Source organism: Scyliorhinus torazame, chromosome 7, assembly GCF_047496885.1.
Source record: "Scyliorhinus torazame isolate Kashiwa2021f chromosome 7, sScyTor2.1, whole genome shotgun sequence".
Taxonomy (NCBI): Eukaryota; Metazoa; Chordata; class Chondrichthyes; order Carcharhiniformes; family Scyliorhinidae; genus Scyliorhinus; species Scyliorhinus torazame.
Window position 1 is genome coordinate 28,790,587 of NC_092713.1, and position 13,459 is coordinate 28,804,045.

Sequence of the window (13,459 nt, forward strand, 5' to 3'; positions counted from 1 at the left end):
GCACCTCAATGCCATCTATTCTATTAGCCTGCGGCTCAGCATTCTCCTCCACAACATTATCTTTTTCCTGAGTGAATACTGATGAAAAATATTCATTTAGTATCTCGCCTATCTCTTCAGACTCCACACACAATTTCCCATCCCTGTCCTTGACTGGTCCTACTCTTTCCCTAGTCATTCGCTTATTCCTGACATACCTATAGAAAGCTTTTGGGTTTTCCTTGATCCTTCCTGCCAAATACTTCTCATGTCCCCTCCTTGCTCGTCTTAGCTCTCTCTTTAGATCCTTCCTCGCTACCTTGTAACTATCCATCACCCCAACTGAAACTTCACACCTCATCTTCACATAGGCCTCCTTCTTCCTCTTAACAAGAGATTCCACTTCCTTGGTAAACCACGGTTCCCTCGCTCGACGCCTTCCTCCCTGCCTGACCGGTACATACTTATCAAGAACACGCAGTAGCTGATCCTTGAACAAGCCCCACTTATCCAGTGTGCCCAACACTTGCAGCCTACTTCTCCACCTTATCCCCCCCCCAAGTCACGTCTAATGGCATCATAATTGCCCTTCCCCCAGCTATAACTCTTGCCCTGCGGTGTATACTTATCTTCAAATGAGGTGTGAAGTTTCATTTGGGGCGATGGATAGTTACAAGGTAGCGAGGAAGGATCTAAAGAGAGAGCTAAGACGAGCAAGGAGGGGACATGAGAAGTATTTGGTTTACTAGGATGTTGCCTGGTATGGAGGGCATTAGCTATGAGGAGAGGTTAGATAAACTTGGTCTGTTCTCACTGGAACGACGGAGGTTGAGAGGCGACCTGATAGAGGTCTTCAAGATTATGAGTGACATGGACAGAGTGGATAGTCAGATGCTCTTTCCTAGGGTAGGAGAGTCAGGTACTAGGGAACATAGGTTTAAAATGCATGGGGAAAAGTTTAGAACAGATGTATGTGGCAAGTATTTTACACAGAGGGTGGTAGGTATATGGAATGCGCTGCCTGGGGTGGGAGCAGGTACGATAGCGGCATTTAAGGGGGCATCTAGACAAATATATGAATAAGGTGGGAATGGAAGGATATGGACTCCGTAAGTGCACACGGTTTTAGTTTAGGCAGGTATCATGTTCGGCGCAGGCTTGGGGGGCCGAAGGGCCTGTTCCTGTGCTGTATTGTTCTTTATTGTTTGAATTACCTTTGAAGTGTAGTCACTGTTGCAAAGAAGGCAGGGGTGGGTGTACGATAGGTAATTCAGCACCTCCTAAAACCATGCCTGGGCTACACAAAAGGGAGAAACCTAGTCTTTTGGCTTGGAAGCTGGAGTTCGGGGATTGTGTACTCTGTTACGAACAACAACCCATTCTCCACAGCAAGTGCACACTGGACAGCCCTGACTGACACGAGCTACAGAGGCTCGGTGTCAACATTGCCGCTGTAGAAAAAAGCGGATAAGCTGACACAGGCTGCATTTGAGAGGCTGAGGACACCTTCAACTCTAATAGAAGGCGCACTGAAGGCCACAGTAAGCATGGTGTGAGCTTCACAGTGAGCAACCAGCTGACACAGTCAATTGAGCTGCCAGTAGTCATCTTGGAGTGTCGCATCTCCCTTCGACTATCGAGTTAACATCAGATGCGCCTTCGTGCCAAGAGAGCATTTTTAGGACTCCATAGGTGACATTCTGAGGAAAATTCCAAAAGGCAAGAGCTTTATCATTCTGCGTGACATCAATGCATGTGCTTTTGGGGAAGACAGTGGTTCCTGGCCCCGGGGCGCCATGGCGATGGGCAAGGTCATGATAATGGGGAACACCTTCTTGAGCTTTGTGCCCCGAATGAACTCTGCATTGCCAAAACCTTTCAGGGGAGACATCACTGCAATGTATCGTGGTGACATTATGGTTAGGACATTGGCACCAACCTTTAAGGGCAGCACGGTAGCACAGTGGTTAGCACAGTTGCTTCACAGCTCCAGGGTTCCAGGTTCGATTCCTGGCTTGGGTCACTGTCTGTGTGGAGTCTGCACGTTCTCCCATTGTCTGCGTGGGTTTCCTCCGGGTGCTCCGGTTTCCCCCTACAGACCAAAGATGTGCAGGTTAGGTGAATTGGCCATGCTAAATTACCCTTAGTGTCCAAAAAAGGTGGGTGGGGTTATGGGGATAGGATGGATGTGTGGGCTTGGGTAGGGTGCCCTTCCCAAGGGCAGGTGCAGACTCGATGGGCCGAATGGCCTCCTTCTGCACTGTAAATGCTCTGATTCTATGAACCAGAACTGGTCATCATGAGAAGGTGTGACCTGCCCAGTGTTCGCCTCACCAATAGCTACCACCACGTTGCAGATTGTGACACCCACTATTCTCTTGGCAACAGCAGAGTGAAGGCGCACATGCCAAACATGGTGAACCAGTATGCATCAACACTCCTTACACAAATAATGATGCCAAATACCAGCACTTTGCACTGCCGCCAGAGCAATAGTGCTCACCAAAGGTTTACCGGTAAATACCAATGCTGCTCAGGGCTAAATTGCTGGCTTTGAAAGCAGACCAAGGCAGGCCAGCAGCACGGTTCGATTCCCGTAGCAGCCTCCCCGAACAAGCGCCGGAATGTGGCGACTAGGGGCTTTTCACAGTAACTTCATTTGAAGCCTACTTGTGACAATAAGCGATTTTCATTTCATTTTCATTTCATTTCATGATGTCGATGAAGCTTGGCCAACTACATCTGCCAACTTCAGGGGGGAAACTACAAGAGAAGTGTAGGGCACAGGGTGTATCTTTTTCATAGATCACATTACGGCATTCAACACTATCAGCAGAGCAGGGCTCTGCAAGAATTTGGGAAATTGGTGGCCCATCTAAGGTCCTCTGTCTGATCCACTCCTGTAGCAACATGCACTGCACTGTATGGTTTAGGGACAGCTTTACAATGAAGTTAGGCTCAAACAAAACTGCGTCCTAACCCTCACTTCCCTGTAGATGTGGGCGGTGTTTACTTGCACACAAGGTCAAACGGCAAGTTCTATAATATATCAAAACTGAAAGTGGAGACAAAAACACATTGCATCCTGGTCAGTGAACGCCTCCACACTGTTGCTGCGCTAGCTACACACACACAAACCCAACGACAAAGTCTCATGGACTGTCTCTCCCATGACTGTAACTTGTCTCCCTGACAATGAGCATCAACAAAAACCAAGGCCGTGGAACAAGGTGTTGTATCTCCGCTCCCAATTGGGCTAAATAACACCTGCTGGAAGGGATTGGTAAATTCTGCTACCTCGGGTCAAAGGTGACAGACGATCTGTCCCTTGATGTAGAACTTGATCCGCAAACGGGGAAAGCAGCTACCATCAGAAACCGCACATGAAATGCTATCAAGCTGGTCCTCAGGTGCAAGCTGATGGTATACTGGGCCAGTGTCCTCAGAACCTTGCTATATGGTTGCAACACATTGCCAAACACAGAAGCTAGGAGCAGAAGTAGTCCATTTGGCCCCTCCAGCCTGCTTCGTTATTTCATAGAATTTACAGTGCAGAAGAAGGCCATTCAGCCCATCGAGTCTGCACCAGCCCTTGGAAAGAGCACCCTACTTAAGCCCATCCCTCCACCCTATCCCCATAACCCAGTAACCCCACCTAACCATTTGGCCACTGAGGGGCAATTTAGCACGGCCAATCCACCTAAACTGTACATCTGTGGGAGGAAACCGGAGCACCCGGAGGAAACCCACGCAAAGGCGGGGAGAAAGTGCAAACTCCACACAGATATTACCCGAGGCCGGAATTGAACCCGGGTCCCTGGAACTGTGAGACAGTGCTAACCACTGTGCCACCATGCCGCCCATTTCATGAGATCATGGCTGATCTGCTTGTGGCCTCAACTCTACTTTGCTGTCTGCCCCCCTATAGCCTTTGTCTCCAATTGTCAGTCAAGAACCAATCGAACTTAGCCTTAAAAATATTCAATGACCCAATGACTGCTCTCTGGGGGTAAGTAGTGGGCACAGTACCCATGATGCTCAATTTTACTGCCCACCTACCCACCCCTCCAAGCTGCCCTAGAGTGCAAATTGGTTGGCACGCTCCCTACATTACAACACTTTGAAGGCACTTCATGGCTGAAAGACCTTTTGATTACGGTTTTTATAACTGCATCCGACATCCACAGCACCTTCATGAATGCCCTGTGTTCTAACCGACAACACAATTCTGAATCGTTCTCATGCGGTCTCCAATTTGCAGAAATGCAGGAGTGACAGTGTCTCTGCGTTAAACCCCAGACCACCTCTCCGCGGTGTAAGGGTGCGCTCAAATTCACAACTGAGTTTCCCATTGGATCCAGAGGCCCAAAATTCCCTTATGGTCCCGACACACTAAAGATTGGGAATGCCTCAGTCAAAATCTGATGAATGTATCCGAACCAGGCCGACATTGATCTTTCGCCTTCCCACAATACTCAAAACGCTACAGACATTAATTCCCGGTTACTGCGCTATAATTAAGAGGTGTAGAAATTTAACACCTCGATTATCTAAATTTTTAATCATGCGTATGGCAGCTGGTCTGTTGAAAAGCAGAGTACACGCAGATACTGAATCATTCCGACAGCTAAGTAAAATTCTAAACACATCAAATCACCACTTGTTTTACCAATTTTCCAATCCAACATTCACTCAATGCGGTGTCTCAAATTGAAAACATCACTGGCTGTGAAATAAAGCATGATATAGTTAACTGTATGTATTCATCATTGTACTTCACAGAGTATAAATCATTGCAGTTACAGTCATTAAAATATTTGTTTAATGTATAGAATATTTCATGTGTGAGAAGATTGCAGAAAGTTCTAAGAGGAATTGAAGTACATTACTGGGTCAGTTCTCTTATTGCCTTGTTCAATTGTTTTATGGAGTGCGAGGGTGATCTGTGTGGTCATATCGGTTCCTCCCATACATATTTATACATTGTCAGCTGATTACCATGTGATATGATGAGCATATAGGAAAGTGGTGATACCATGTGTATTCAGACAACAAATCAAAACAGCAAGTTGCTAAAAGTGCGGATGTCGTAATCATTGTACTGAACTTCAAGTAGCGCTTTCACAAAGAGATCGCTCTGTTCCCCGAGTTCTGGGGTATGAATCCAGCTCTTCCTTTGAAGACCTCCCCCCAAAAACAGAGCCCCCAAAGGCACAATTATATTCTTTTTCGAATGCAGATGCTATATTTCATCTTCAAAAAAATTGAAATGAGCGGGTCTCTCAAGCAGATAAAGGCGGGCGAATAGGGCAAGCAGAGACAGAGAAAGAGACTGGGACAAATAGAGACCAGGGACACGGATACAAACAGAAGATTCCACAGATATTTGCTACAGTTTCAGTAAATGCAACATCTCAAAATATGGAATGCAGGGGCTTGACTTTACCCCCCCCCCCCGTGTGCTTCAATCAGAGTGGCTGGCAACTCTCATGGGCAGGGATTTCTCCCATTCAAGGGCAGGAGTTCCACTCTCACCTACTTAAGACCATCTGCAGCGTGTTTAGTGCAGGGCTTTTCAAAGTGTGGGCCATGACCCACGGGTGGGTCATGGGCAGGTGTCGGGAGGACCACAGAGCAATCAGTCACGGTGTTCCCAGAGCATTCCCAATCATGGGAGAAGCATCCAATGGCTGCGACCAGCTTTTAAATGGAACAATGCTGTCCTCTGGCCAGAAACGGCGGTGGAGAGCAGTTTACGTGCCCGGCACATGCACTGATGTCACGCGCCTTGTACATCGTGCTTTTGGCGCAAAATCACAGAGGCAAGATTCCTCCATTTTCTAACTGCGAGAAAGGAGGGCAAGGAACTGTGAAGAACTGAAGATGGATCATTTTGCTGTGAGGAAGAGAGGGTCAGAGACACAAAAAGGCAGTGTATCTCCTGGCCAGGAACTCACAATTGAATCTGCTGGAGAGAGCTGCTCAGCAGTGCGAGTGTTAGCTCCATACAGAGCTCCAGGGCCTCTGGCAAACAGCCAACAAAGAAAATACTGAAATCAGGCAGAAAGCAGTATAAAGATGATTTCTGGAGGTATGGTTTTGTTAATTGTGCCAATGCAAATCAGGATATAAAGCCTCTGTGTGTTAAATGCAGGGAAGTGTTGGCAATTAAGAGTTTAAAACCCATAAAATAATTTCGAAGGCATTTGAAGACTAAGCATGATGAGTTCAAGGACAAACCTCTTGATTTTTTTCAAAGGATACAGCGGGAACTTAAATCATCAGCTGAAGTCCTCCGCAGAAATATATAGAACATAGAACAATACAGCACAGTACAGGCCCTTCGGCCCACGATGTTGCACCGAAACAAAAGCCATCTAACCTACACTATGCCATTATCATCCATATGTTTATCCAATAAACTTTTAAATGCCCTCAATGTTGGCGAGTTCACTACTGTAGCAGGTAGGGCATTCCACGGCCTCACTACTCTTTGCGTAAAGAACCTACCTCTGACCTCTGTCCTATATCTATTACCCCTCAGTTTAAAGTTATGTCCCCTCGTGCCAGCCATATCCATCCACGGGAGAAGGCTCTCACTGTCCACCCTATCCAACCCCCTGATCATTTTGTATGCCTCTATTAAGTCTCCTCTTAACCTTCTTCTCTCCAACGAAAACAACCTCAAGTCCATCAGCCTTTCCTCATAAGATTTTCCCTCCATACCAGGCAACATCCTGGTAAATCTCCTCTGCACCCGCTCCAAAGCCTCCACGTCCTTCCTATAATGCGGTGACCAGAACTGTACGCAATACTCCAAATGCGGCCGTACCAGAGTTCTGTACAGCTGCAACATGACCTCCCGACTCCGGAACTCAATCCCTCTACCAATAAAGGCCAACACTCCATAGGCCTTCTTCACAACCCTATCAACCTGGGTGGCAACTTTCAGGGATCTATGTACATGGACACCTAGATCCCTCTGCTCATCCACACTTTCAAGAACTTTACCATTAGCCAAATATTCCGCATTCCTGTTATTCCTTCCAAAGTGAATCACCTCACAGTTCTCTACATTAAACTCCATTTGCCACCTCTCAGCCCAGCTCTGCAGCTTATCTATATCCCTCTGTAACCTGCTACATCCTTCCACACTATCGACAACACCACCGACTTTAGTATCGTCTGCAAATTTACTCACCCACCCTTCTGCGCCTTCCTCTAGGCCATTGATAAAAATGACAAACAGCAACGGCCCCAGAACAGATCCTTGTGGTACTCCACTTGTGACTGTACTCCATTCTGAACATTTCCCATCAACCACCACCCTCTGTCTTCTTTCAGCTAGCCAATTTCTGATCCACATCTCTAAATCACCCTCAATCCCCAGCCTCCTTATTTTTTGCAATAGCCTACCGTGGGGAACCTTATCAAATGCTTTGCTGAAATCCATATACACCACATCAACTGCTCTACCCTCGTCTACCTGTTCAGTCACCTTCTCAAAGAACTCAATAAGGTTTGTGAGGCATGACCTACCCTTCACAAAGCCATGCTGACTATCCCTGATCATATTATTCCTATGTAGATGATTATAAATCTTGCCTCTTATAATCCCCTCCAAGACTTTACCCACTACAGACGTGAGGCTCACCGGTCTATAGTTGCTGGGGTTGTCTCTGCTCCCCTTTTTGAACAAAGGGACCACATTTGCTGTCCTCCAGTCCTCTGGCACTATTCCTGTAGCCAATGATGACATAAAAATCAAAGCCAAAGGTCCAGCAATCTCTTCCCTGGCCTCCCAGAGAATCCTAGGATAAATCCCATCAGGTCCCGGGGACTTATCTATTTTCAGCCTGTCCAGAATTGCCAACACTTCTTCCCTACGTACCTCAATGCCATCTATTCTATTAGCCTGGGGCTCAGTATTCTCCTCCACAACATTATCTTTTTCCTGAGTGAATACTGACGAAAAATATTCATTTAGTATCTCGCCCATCTCTTCAGACTCCACACACAATTTCCCATCCCTGTCCTTGACTGGTCCTACTCTTTCCCTAGTCATTCGCTTATTCCTGACATACTTATAGAAAGCTTTTGGGTTTTCCTTGATCCTTCCTGCCAAATACTTCTCATGTCCCCTCCTTGCTCGTCTTAGCTCTCTCTTTAGATCCTTCCTCGCTACCTTGTAACTATCCATCGCCCCAACCGAAACTTCACACCTCATCTTCACATAGGCCTCCTTCTTCCTCTTAACAAGAGATTCCACTTCCTTGGTAAACCACGGTTCCCTCGCTCGACGCCTTCCTCCCTGTCTGACCGGTACATACTTATCAAGAACACGCAGTAGCTGATCCTTGAACAAGCCCCACTTATCCAGTGTGCCCAACACTTGCAGCCTACTTCTCCACCTTATCCCCCCCAAGTCACGTCTAATAGCATCATAATTGCCCTTCCCCCAGCTATAACTCTTGCCCTGCGGTGTATACTTATCCCTTTCCATCATTAACGTAAACGTCACCGAATTGTGGTCACTGTCCCCAAAGTGCTCTCCTACCTCCAAATCCAACACCTGGCCTGGTTCATTACCCAAAACCAAATCCAACGTGGCCTCGCCTCTTGTTGGCCTGTCAACATATTGTTTCAGGAAACCCTCCTGCACACACTATACAAAAAACGACCCATCTATTGTACTCGGACTGTATCTTTTCCAGTCAATATTTGGAAAGTTAAAGTCACCCATAATAACTACCCTGTTACTTTCGCTCTTATCCAGAATCATCTTCGCCATTCTTTCCTCTACATCCCTCGAACTATTCGGAGGCCTATAAAAAACTCCCAACAGGGTGACCTCTCCTTTCCTGTTTCTAACTTCAGCCCATACTACCTCGGAAGAAGAGTCCCCATCTAGCATCCTCTCCGCCACCGTAATACTGCTCTTGACTAGCAGCGCCACACCTCCCCTCTTTTGCCTCCTTCTCTGAGCTTACTAAAACACCTAAACCCCGGAACCTGCAACATCCATTCCTGTCCCTGCTCTATCCATGTCTCCGAAATGGCCACAACATCAAAGTCCCAGGTACCAACCCATGCTGCCAGTTCCCCTACCTTGTTTCGTATACTCCTGGCATTGAAGTAGACACACTTCAAACCACCTACCTGAACACTGGCCCCCTCCTGCGACGTCAAATCTGTGCTCCTGACCTCTATACTCTCATTCTCCCTTACCCTAAAACTACAATCCAGGTTCCCATGCCCCTGTTGCATTAGTTTAAACCCCCCCAAAGAGCACTAACAAATCTCCCCCCCAGGATATTTGTGCCCCTCAGGTTCAGATGTAGACCATCCTGTCTGTAGAGGTCCCACCTTCCCCAGAAAGAGCCCCAGTTATCCAGAAATCTGAATGCCTCCCGCCTGCACCATCCCTGTAGCCACGTGTTTAAATGCTCTCTCTCCCTATTCCTCATCTCACTATCACGTGGCACGGGCAACAACCCAGAGATAACAACTCTGTTTGTTCTAGTTCTGAGCTTCCATCCTAGCTCCCTGAAAGCCTGCCTGACATCCTTGTCCCCTTTCCTACCTATGTCGTTAGTGCCAATGTGGACCACGACTTGGGGCTGCTCCCCCTCCCCCTAAGGACCCGGAAAACACGATCCGAGACATCACGTACCCTTGCACCTGGGAGGCAACATACCAAACGTGAGTCTCTCACGCTCCCACAAAATCTCCTATCTGTGCCCCTGACTATAGAGTCCCCAATTACTAATGCTCTGCTCCTCTCCCCCCTTCCCTTCTGAGCAACAGGGACAGACTCCGTGCCAGAGGCCCGTACCCCATGGCTTACCCCTGGTAAGTCCCCCCCCCCACAAGTATCCAAAGCGGTATACTTGTTTCTCAGGGGAACGACCGCAGGGGATCCCTGCACTGACTGCTTTTTCCCAGCCCCTCTTACAGTTACCCACCTGTCCCCAATCTTTGGTGTAACTAATTCCCTGAAGCTGCTATCTATGACCCCTTCTGCCTCCCGAATGATCCGAAGTTCTTCCAACTCCAGCTCCAGTTCCCTAACTCGGTCTTGGAGGAGCTGGAGATGGCAGCACTTCCTGCAGGTAAAATCAGCAGGGACACTAACTGCATCCCTCACCTCAAACCTATGATTGAAGGACAAAGCAAGTAAGATGGTGAGGACCAAGCAAGCTCACCTTTCCCATTAAAGGTAATCGAAAATAGTGGGTCGTGAAGGTAGACCGGCATGGGTCGTGATGGTCAGCAGCGTGGGTCGCGAAGGTCGGCTGGTGCGGGTCCCGAAGGTCGGATGGTCGGTAAAAGTGGGTCCCGTGAAAAAATGTTTCAAAAACACTGGATTAATGTGAGTCAGCTGGCATCCAATATTTTTTCCAGGGTTGCAAGCAGGCGAGGAAGTTGTGGGACACACCTGGAGATCTCATTTCCAACTCTATTCTTTGAGAGCAGGTTCATTTTTCTCTTTCCTCTCTCTGGTGATGTAAATTGGGGGGGGGGGGGGGGGGGGGGGGTTGGAGTTTTAACTTAAATGTGGGAAGTTAGTAAATTGCACAGATAGCACAGCCAGGTAATTCCAGTGGAAGTCCCAATCCATCTGGAGCTCATTAACATCTACTGCCTGCTTCCCACCAGAAATAGCGTCCAGAGGAAGCCCACCATCTTTGGGACCCATAAAGGTCAAATGTCTCAGACACTGACAGGCCAGAAATCCAGGAAATTGCATTGGGATTCAGGAGGGGGCGTGGTGGGGGCTGGGTAGGGGAGTTCAAACTGGCTCCTCCAAGCCCCACAGAAATAGGGTTTCCATTGACCTTACAAGGACTCAACTAGACGGCAACATGTGCAGTTTGAGAGGGAGAAGCTGCAATCAGATGTAACAGTATTACAATTAAATAAGGGTAACTACAAAGACATGAGGGAGGACCTGGCCAGAGTTCATTGGAGAAGGAGCCTAACAGGGAAGACAGTGGAACAGCAATGGCAGGAGTATTTGGGGGTTATTAGGGAGGCACCACAGAAATTCATCCCAAGGAGGAGGAAACATGCTAAGGGGAGGACAAGGCATCCATGGCTGACGAGGGATGTCAAGGGCAGCATGAAGGCTAAGGAAAAAGCATACAAAGTGGCGAGAATGAGTGGGAAACGAGAGGATTGGGAAGCCTTTAAAAGCAAGTAGACGACAACTAAAATAGCAATAAGGGGGGAGAAGATGAACTACAAATGCAAGCTAGCTAGTACTATAAAGGAAGATAGGAAGAGATTTTTTCAATATATAAAAGGTAAGAGAGAGGCAAAAATAGACATTGGAGCACTAGAAAATATGGCTGGAGAAGTAATAATAGGAAACAAAGAAATGGCAGACGAACTGAATAGTTACTTTGCATCAGTCTTCACGGTGGAAGACACCAGTGGGATGCCAGAGCTCCAGGAGAACCAGGGCGCAGAGGTGAGTGCAGTGACCATTACTAAGGAGAAGGTTCTGGGGAAACTGAAAGGTCTGAAGGTGGATAAGTCACCTGGACCGGATGGACTACACCCGAGGATAAAAGAGATAGTTGAGGAAATTGTGGACGCTGTTGCTAACTTTTGGTTGGCTCTTAAATCGTAATTTGCTCTGTTTGTTTAACCTTTGCTCTAGAGTCACCAGGTATCTTTATAATACCGCCACAAGGTTCAAGTTCAAGTAATGATCAATAACTCAACACACCAATTAGTAAGATTCAAATCAAAACACATTTATTATACACAGTAAATCACTACTCATGCATAAACTCTACTTTTTAGGCTATTCCTATCACTAAAAGGCCTATATTTAGCTTCGGACTGGCCCACCAGGTCAGGGTAACAAATGGCCTTTTGTTCAGGTCCTGAGTCTGCAGGATTCAAAAGCTGGTATGGACTGGTAGCTAGGAGTGCCTATCTCGTAGCGAGCGTTGACATGAGACTTACTTGGTTGATGGCAGCAAGGCAGGTCACTGTCAAGGGTTGGTTCAAGTTGCTGAGTGACCCTGCCAAAGAAGAACGATTTGAGCTTGGGGGCTTTACTTTATAGTCCCCAGGTGCTTCCCGCCCTTCGGGGCGGACCCCGTACCTGGTTCCAAGTGATTGGACTGCGTTCCGATCACTTGGATCGATTTCTCCAATGCTGGAGCGGTTCCCTGATCGTTGGGCGGTCCCAAAATGTCCATTGGCCTTCCTTTGTCTTGGCTCCTGCTGGCGCCGAGGAGTCTGGCTTGGCTTTATTCACCTTAACTGTTGCCATTGTGACCTGGAATCGCTCATTACTATGCAGATGGCTGCTGTATTACTATGCAGATGGCTGCTGGTTTCAGTGCTGTCTAGTTCCTTACAGGTTTCAATACACATGATTTCTGTATTTGCTAGTCTTTGCCTGTGTTGGCAGAATTTCCCTTCAGCCTTTGCGGTTCTCCATTTTAAGTCGGGAAGTGGCCAACTCAGGTGGCTACAAGGCATTAGTGATGGTCTTTCAGGAATCACTGGAGGCAGGAAGCGTCCCAGAGGACTGGAAAGTGGCTAATGTAACACCCCTGTTTAAGAAGGGAGGGAGGCAGAAGACGGGAAATTATAGGCCGGTTAGCCTGACTTCGGTCATTGGTAAGATTTTAGAGTCTGGTATTAAAGATGAGATCGCAAAGCACTTGGAAGTGCATGGTAAAATAGGACTGAGTCAGCAAGGCTTTGTCAAAGGGAGGCATTGTCTGACAAATCTGTTAGAGTTCTTTGCGGAGGTAACAAGCAAATTAGACAAAGGAGAATCAGTGGACGTGATTTATTTCGATTTCCAGAAGGCCTTTGACAAGGTGCCGCATAGGAGACTGTTAAATGAGTTAAAAGCCCCTGGTGTTAAGGGTGAGATCCTGGCATGGATAGAGGATTGGCTGACTGGCAGAAGGCAAAGAGTGGGGATAAAGGTGTTTTTTTCAGGATGGCAGCCGGTGACTAGTGGTGTGCCTCAGGGGTTTGTGTTGGGACCACAACTTTTCACAATATACATAAATAATCTGGGAAAAGGAACTGAAGGCACTGTTGCTAAGTTTGCAGATGATACAAAGATCTGGAGCGGGACAGGTAGTATTGAGGAAGCAGGGGGGCTGCAGAAGGACTTGGACAAACTAGGAGAGTGGGCAATGAAGTCGCAAATGAAATACAATGTGGAAAAGTGTGAGGTTATGCACTTTGGAAGGAGGAATCTAGGCATAGACCATTTTCTAAATGTTGAAATGCTTCGGAAAGCAGAAGTACAAAGAGTCTTGGGAGTCCTTGTTCACGATTCTCTTAAGGTTAATGTGCAGGTTCAGTCGGCAGTTAAGAAGGCAAATGCAGGGCAGCACGGTGGAGCAGTGGGTTAGCCCTGCTGCCTCACGGCGCCGAGGTCCCAGGTTCGATCCCGGCTCTGGGTCACTATCTGTGTGGAGTTTGCATATTCTCCCCG